This window comes from Leptonychotes weddellii, chromosome 4 (genome assembly GCF_054177405.1).
Source record: "Leptonychotes weddellii isolate Sample4059 chromosome 4, ASM5417740v2, whole genome shotgun sequence".
In the NCBI taxonomy this organism is placed as follows: Eukaryota; Metazoa; Chordata; class Mammalia; order Carnivora; family Phocidae; genus Leptonychotes; species Leptonychotes weddellii.
In genome coordinates, this window is record NC_138372.1 from 6,422,495 (window position 1) to 6,430,542 (window position 8,048).

An 8,048-nucleotide genomic window follows, 5' to 3' on the forward strand; every position below is an offset into this window, starting at 1 on the left:
TTTTTTTTTTTTAAGATTTTATTTATTTATTTGAGACAGAGAGAATGAGAGACAGAGAGCATGAGAGGGAGGAGGGTCAGAGGGAGAAGCAGACCCCCTGCCGAGCAGGGAGCCCGATGCGGGACTCGATCCCGGGACTCCAGGATCATGACCTGAGCCGAAGGCAGTCGCTTAACCAACTGAGCCACCCAGGCGCCCCAAACAGTTTAGCTTTAATTAATTTTTAAAACCGTGTGCTTGCCTAACTTTCATAGATAACAACATTTTGAAATCATTATTATAGCATCCATATCCACCCATGTTATAGCTGTTTTCATTTTCTCTACCCTTTCTGAAATGTTTTGTCCATAAACAGATGTTGCCATGGCCAAGTGGAGGGGCATTTTTGGGTTCCATTTCATGGGGGGAATATTTGCATTGCTCTGTATTCTACACAAGTGCCATTGTAAGGACTGTCTTCACTCCTGTTAAGTCAGTTATCATAATTTCCCTGTTATTTTTTGATTTTCCACTTCCGTGAATACCACAAATGAATATCTTTGTACATATAGCTTTTCACATATTTTTTCTTTTGCATTGCTTCCTTAGGACGATTCCCGAATTCCCCAAATTACCAGACCTGAGACCATGGATCTTTCTCTTGATTTTGATGGGTAGTGTCAGGGGATTTTCCACTTGGGTGCAGGCCTATGGCCTCCCTGGGTGGGCCATGAACTGAGCATCATAGGGGATAGTTGGGATAGAATTTTTTTGGTAGGATAGTTGGTTCATTTTTCTGATGACAGCAGAAGAAGTCAGGAGTCTCTCTCTCTCCCTCTGTCTCTTTTTATAGAACAGAATTTCCAGAGATCTTTGCCCCTCATTCTTCGATGTCTATTTGTCTATTTGGTTTTCCTCCACTGAGGATTTTTTCTTCATTTTTAAATATTCAAAATAAAAGTTACCACTCTATTAAATAATATGGCTTCAAGGGAGACACATTTAAAATGGGAGAGAGTATGGGGCGCCTGGGTGGCTCAGTCGGTTAAGCGGCTGCCTTCGGCTCAGGTCATGGTCCCAGGGTCCTGGGATCAAGTCCCGTATCGGGCTTCCTGCTCAGCGGGAAGCCTGCTTCTCCCTCTCCCTCTGCTTGCCCTGCGTTCATGCTCTCTCTCTCAAATAAATAAATAAAATCTTTAAAAAAAAAAAGTGGGAGAGAGTAAAAAGAAGAAGAAACAAAGAAAGAACAGAGGGAGGCAGCAGCAGATAGACATGGAGTAAGGCAGCTCATGTCCTCAGCTTACCTGCCAAGCAGACATCGGGATGCCTTTTGCAGGATTTCATGTCACTTTATTTCATCCATCCCCGGCCTTCACCCGTCCCATCCCTTTTCCTCCTGTGGTGGGAGCTTGGGGTGTCAGACCACCCTCCAGACAGGCCCTTCCTTCCTAGTCCTGGGCATGGTTTTGGGGATGTCCTACTTGGCTGGCCTCTGGCTTCTGGAGATTTCCCTCCCATTCCATTTTTGGGGACAGGTTCCTCCTTCACCTGGCCACCCCTGGACACCGTCTGCAGGGCAAGGCCACTTTTGCTCTGCCCTTCCTTTGCTGTGGTGCAGACTCAGCCCCACCAACTGGGGTGTCCACCAGGGACGGAGGATGCTGCTACCCCCGGGTCTCCGGGAGACACACACTGACGCGGGCCTCAGGAAGGGTTTTGTGTTTTGGGAGAATAGCTCTCCTGTCCTAAAACTGCACCTGTTGGGGGGACCCTGGGCCAGTCCGTTTTCCATCTGGTCTATAGCTTCAGTTCTTTGTCAAGAAGGTGCTTAGGGACGGGGAGTTTCAAGGCTGGGGTGCTAGAATGCCTGATCCTCAGCTGTTAAGAGCAGAGGATTGGGGTGTTTTGTGGCAGGTAGGGCCCAAGTTTTCCCTCATTAATCTCGCCCTGTCAGCTCTTGCCTGGGGCCCTGGCCTGATTGCTTTCCCACCTCATTCTTGCCTCTCTCACTTCCATCTTCCTCACAGCAGCCAAAGCAGTTTTTGTCAAGCATAAACTCAGGCCATATCAGTCTCCTGCTTAAAACCCTCCAGTGGCTTCCCATTGCAGTGATAACAAAATCTGGCTCCACACTGTGGCTACAGAGCCCTGCAGGATCGGCCTCACTGCCTCTCCCAGTCATCTCCCCTCTGGGTCCTGGACTCCAGGTACGTGGTCTCCTGCCTCAGGGCCTTTGCACTTCCTGTTCCAGCTGCCTGAATCCTATTTCGTGGATCTTTGCCTGTTCTTTCTCATCCTTTGGGCCTCAACTCCAATATGATCTCACTTGAGCACCCTCCCCTGACCTGCCGTCCAAAGGAGACCCTCCCTCCCTGCAAAGCCCTTTTTATTCCATTCCAACTCTTTCCTTATCTGATGTCATCTTGTTTGTTATTCTTTTTCTTTTTCTGATTTCCTCCTGTTAGACTAAAAACTTTGTAGGATCAGGGATGGTGCCTGTTCCATTCCCGATGGGCACATTCCCTGATGCTCAAATAAATATTTGCGGAATGAATGAATGAACAGAACTCGCAGCCTGCAGCCTCCTGGGCTGAAGGGGGGCCCTTATGTCCTTTTTCCCAAGGGTCTCCAGGAGGATGTGGTTATTGAATCGTCTCTGGGCTTTCCCTGGATGCCAGAACAGGGGTGGTTTCTAGAAGGCTCCTTTAAGGCAAACATCCAGGAGCTCCGGTGGGAAGTGGGACCTCTGGGTAAAGCATCTTTGGAATTCACCTCTGAAGTGCCCACCTGCACCCACTTCCCACATAAGTTAGGCAACAGGAAAAGCATCCGCTTCATTCTCCACAGAGGAGAGTGTGGGAAACAGAACACTTCTTAGAATGACTTTTTGAGGCTGAGAAGCACCTGAAAATCAGCCCAGGTCAGGAGGCTTGACTGGACTCTGCTCTGTCCAGCATGGTGCAGAAGGCCTGCCCGTGTGGCTCGCTGTCCCTTGTCCCAGTGGTTGCTGGTCTTGTATCCTCCGAGCCTGGGTTGATGGTAGATATTGGATAATGTGTGTAACCGCCTTTGAGACGTTCTGAGACTCCTCTTGAGCTATTGGGGTGGTCACTTTCAGCTCTGAAATCCGGGTTTTGAGCAGATGTTTTGTCCTAGAGTTACAAGAACAGAGCATGTCTCTCTATAGACGGATTCATAACAATGACCCAGGGGGACCTACGAGGCCTGTCTTGCTCAGGGCACCCTCAGGGAGGAGAACGTTTATTGCTCAGATAAGCAGGATACAGCTTCCCTTCTCCCTGCTGCTTGTCCCCTGCACCGAGTCCGCTGAGAGTGACTCATGTGTTCCCTTGGGAAGCTGTTCCCCGGGGCATGTGACTCGAGCACCAAAAAGCCTGTCTTTACATTGACAAATGCTGGGCAGCGGTTCCTGCTCAGAGTGTCCGCCACACTTGCGAGAAAGATGTGGAACCCTAGCAGACCCAGGAGCCAGATACCAGCTCACAGCCCTGACACGGTGGAACCTCAAATAAACGAGAGGGAGGCTTCAGGGGTCCTGAGCTCGGCCCAGGCCACCAGCCAGCAGGTCCTCCAGCCGGGGAGGCGGACTAGTCGATGGGCTGCCGCTTCCTTCCCAGGCTGATGAAAGCACTGTGGCTGTGGGATGCCACATCCCTCGCTTGCCCTCCTCTCTTAGAAATAAATTAGGGCTGTTGGGGTGCCTGGGTGGCTCAGTCGGTTAAGCGTCTGACTCTTGATTTTGGCTCAGGTCATGATCTCAGGGTCGTGAGATCGAGCCCTGCGCTGGGCGTGGAGCCTGCTTAAGATTCTCTCCCTCTGCCCCCCACTCTAAAAAAAAATAAAAATAAACTGCATTAAAAAAAGAGAGGGAGAGAGAAAGAAATTAAGGCCCTTGAAACACTCTCTGCGGCCGGCTGGGAAGGACGGAGGTAATGCTTTTATGGACTCTGGGGAGAAACTCCTCTCCCGGCTGCTCGGGACTCAGACGTGGGCAACCCGAGGAACTGCGCTCCGACCTCGGGCCGGAGGGAGCACGGCTAACTGGGTGCATCTCAGGACAGCCGGCCGAGGGATGGGGCGCTCCAGGGACAGAGCCCCACGGCTGGGGTGTTTCCACCGTCACACGGCCGTTCTGTGCATGGCGCTGGCCAGAGTGGGGACGTGGAAGGACCGTGCTCCCGCTTGTCCAGTTCCTTTGATACTGTATTCATGATTCGGATGCGGACAGACAGGGAATCCTGCTGCAAGAGTCGGGCTGACTCAGAGCAAGGAAGGATGGCTCATGGTTCATCTTGGGTTGATGCCTCTAGTGCCTTGAGGTGGTCCTGGCCCTCGCTTACCCTCTGTCTCCAGGCCAGCTCACCTTTCTCTGTGGGGAGGCTGCTGACCCCCCAGTTATACCTTGGGAACCGCAAAGACCTCTCCCCTAGGCGCCACACTCGGGGCTGCTCCTCGGCTCTCTTCACAGGGCTGTTCACTAAGCAGCTCAGCTTCACTGTGTCTGGAATGGACCTCTTGCCGTCTTGTTGCCCCCCAAATCTGTTTCTCCCTCACACTTCCCCCATCTCGGTGTATTTCCCCCACCCCTCCAGTCTCCCAAGCCCGCACCCAGCTGTCATCCTTACTTCTTCCCCCAAGGACTTCCCATCTCATCCGCCAAGCTCCTGAATATATCCTGATTCCCTGCCTTTCTCATCCCCTGGGGCACGAGCCCCCCACCCCACTCCCCATGGGCATGCTTGCTTCTCTCCAGTCCTTCCACACTGAGCCAGTGGCATCATTTTAGGTGCAAATCGGGTCCCATGGCTCCTTTGCTAAGACTGCCCATCACTCTTTGAGTGACACCCGGGTGTCCCCCCTGTAAAGACTCCACAAACCTTGGTCCCTGCTGACCTCTTCAGCCCCTCTCGTCCTATGTCCTCCCCTCCCTGCCCCACCCATATGCTCCAGTGGCGGTGGCCTGCCTTCCGTCTGCTCTGGACACAACTGGCCCACTCTTGTCCTCTGCTCTGGTACCCTCTTCTCAGAGGGGCTCTTCCTGGCCTCCCCACAGGGAGTAGGCTGCTCTCCATTACATCACCATTTAGCACGCTGTCTTAACCGTGTTGCTATAAGGTGTGATCGTTCTTCCTACCTACTCTGGGCCTGGGTATTAGTGTCTCCCCCTTGCACCACTCTTGGCACTTAATAGTTTAAACTAGTGTATCTCAGACTGAGTCGTATGTACAAAATATCAAATCCAGTAATACACGGGTGCCAATTATTTCCAAGAGATTAAATCACCAACAGTAATAGTGAATTTCTGCATTCAGATTCAGGAGATTCATTGGGAGAACCTGGCTTCCTGGGAGAAATAGCTAGAAGGTTGGCAGCCAGTGAGCTCAGTGATATGACCACTGAAGAACTTTCTTGGGGGAAAGGGGCTGATATGCTTTTATTAGGCTAAGCAATGGGAGTCTGGTACCCAGAACATTCTTCTACAGTTGGCCTGTCAGGCCCCATCCACAGCAACCTCTTGTTTTCTCAGAGTACCGAACTTTGGGAAGAGTCTAAAAACTGTGTTATAGGGAGAACAGTCAGAGGTACTGAGGCCATCATCCAGCAGAAAGAGCAATCAGATGACAGACAGCTCTCGGTACCTCTAGATGACAACACAGAGATCAGGGTTGGCTCCTAGAGGCAGGCCAAGTTCCAAGGAAAGAATCTTCTAAACACTAAAAGCTAAAATGGAACATGCAGCTGCAAGTGACCAAAAAACTAAAAACAAAAAACCAAAAAAACCCCAAAAACCAACTCAAACTGCACTAAGTTAAAAAAAAGATGGGGGCGGGGGGAGGCAGGGAGGTTTTTTTGGCTGAAAGAACTGAAAAGTCCAAGGATAGAGTGTGGCGTCAGGCACGCCTGCCTCCAGGGGTTCAGAGGATGTCTTCAGGACCCCACCACTCCACTCTGAGCTCTCCTCTCCTTCGTGGTGGTATTTTATCAGGTTTCACCCCTGAGAGCAGCAGGAGGTGCTCACCAGCAGCTCTAGGTGGATACTCTCTCTTTTTTGCCACCCCGGGAGGCAGTACCCAAAGAAGTCCGGGTGTCAAACGCCCTGGACTGACTTGACATTCTCACGCCCAACCTGGAATCAGTGGCCCGGAGAGGACACACAGTGATTGGCTGGGCCCAAACCCCCTTCCTGGTTCCAATCCAATCCCTGCGGCCGGGGGTGGGGGGGGGTGGGGTGGGAAATTCAGGGCTCTGATTGGCTGGGCCTGAGGCTCAGGCCATGCTAGTGGCCAGGAGTGAAATCAACTTGGCTGAACCACTTGAACTGAGGGTGTGTTGCGTTTGTGAAAAGTCCTCAGCTTCCAGATCAAGAAACTGAAAAGTACCAGCCCCCAGAAGCCCCTCATACCCCTTTCCCTGGGGTAACTGCCCTCCTTCTGGGGTCCCCCCTGTCTCTTCCTCTGCCAATATAGATTAGCTCTGCCTGTGTTCTCTGGATAATTAGAATCATGAGCACATACGCTTTTGTGCCTGACTTCTTTTGTTCAGCTTCATGTTTATGAGCTTCGTTTATACTGTTGTGTGTATTTGTAGATCTTTCATTCTCATTGCTATGTAACATTCCATTGGAAAAAGAGGCCATCATTTATTTCTCCATTATACTGCGGATGCGCATTTGGGAAGTTTCCAGTTTGGGGCTATTAGGAATAGCAGTGCTGTAGACACTCTTGTTTGTGTTTCTTCTTGCACATGGACTCATGTTTCTGGTGAGTGTATACCTAGGCTTGCAATTAATTGCTGGGTCATAGGGCACCATGTGCTCAGTTTTAGTAGATACTGCCAAGAGTAGATACTTCGCCAAAGCGGTTGTACCCATTTGCATTCTTGGAGCAGTTCTAAAGTCCCTGGATTAGTTGGCATCTTTGTCCCGTACGTTGCAGAGTGATGAGTCTGAGCTTCATAGAGAGTTGGGGCTTGTGAGTAGCTGCACCTGGGTCCTGGGCCCGCAAAGAGAGAGAGGGTTCCTGCTTCCTCCTCTCGAATCTCTGGCATTTGATTATGTGCTGCCAACACCATCCTGGGTCTTCCTTCCGTAGGCACGAGCTTTATACATGAAAGTATGTCCATGCATCCCAGGTGGGTAAGTGTAGTTGAAGGCTTCATTCCACAGCACGAAGGGGCAGAAGAGCAAGGGGGTGCATTAGTCTCAGGCACCGCCCCTTTGGCTGGAGTCCCAAGAGCTCATGCTACATGTGCTCATCTTGGCCTCAGGATCGAGTGGCCGAAGGTGCCCCTGACTTCCTGAGCGTGGCCAAAGCACATTTAGCATTGTAAGTGCATTCTCGAGGATTCCTGCCTACCGCCCCTCCTACATTTTGAATCAGAAGGAAAGCCTTTGGCCTGGCCATTCTCAGAAAGAGGAACCCAAAGTAGGATGTGGTTTTACAATCAGAGGAAGTGGATCTCAGCAGTGGTAACATGGTCGGGCCAGCGTGATGCGCATGTCCTGCAGCTCCAGGCAGATTCTGCATCCAGCGCTCCTGCAAGGCTGAGGTCTGGGCCCTATTGGCAGAGCCCCCAAAAGAATATCTCTCATAAACTAAACAATCTCTTTCAACTATTTTTCGAAGTCATTTAAATCTACGAGAGTGTGACCCTAGGGTAAGGAAATCTTTTTTGAAAGAATAAAAATCGTAAAACATAAAGGACAATATTTGACTGCATCAGCATTACAAACTTTTCCTCACCAAAAAAAGGCACCATAAACAAAGTGAAAAGGTGACTTGGACCAAAAGAAGATATTTTCAGCTCATTTAATCAACAGAGGAATTGAATCTAGAGTATATTTTTTTTTAATTTTTTTTTTTAAAGATTTTATTTATTTATTTGAGACAGAGAGAATGAGAGACAGAGAGCATGAGAGGGAGGAGGGTCAGAGGGAGAAGCAGACTCCCTGCCGAGCAGGGAGCCCGATGCGGGACTCGATCCCGGGACTCCAGGATCATGACCTGAGCCGAAGGCAGTCGCTTAACCAACTGAGCCACCCAGGCGCC

General features: G+C 50.6%; 1 protein-coding gene across 8 annotated transcripts in view; it reads left to right on the plus strand.

The window, feature by feature from the left end:
• PIK3CD (phosphatidylinositol-4,5-bisphosphate 3-kinase catalytic subunit delta) overlaps positions 1-8,048 on the plus strand; it is a 48,447-nt gene that overhangs the window by 25,956 nt on the left and 14,443 nt on the right. Inside the window, exon 1 of one of the 8 annotated variants that reach the window (XM_081816875.1) lies at positions 2,166-2,186. The exons of the other annotated variants lie outside the window; for them this stretch is intronic. The gene's annotated coding sequence lies outside the window, so the exon portion shown is untranslated. Of the gene's footprint in view, positions 1-2,165; positions 2,187-8,048 lie in introns of those variants that run through there. 8 annotated transcript variants of the gene reach the window in all.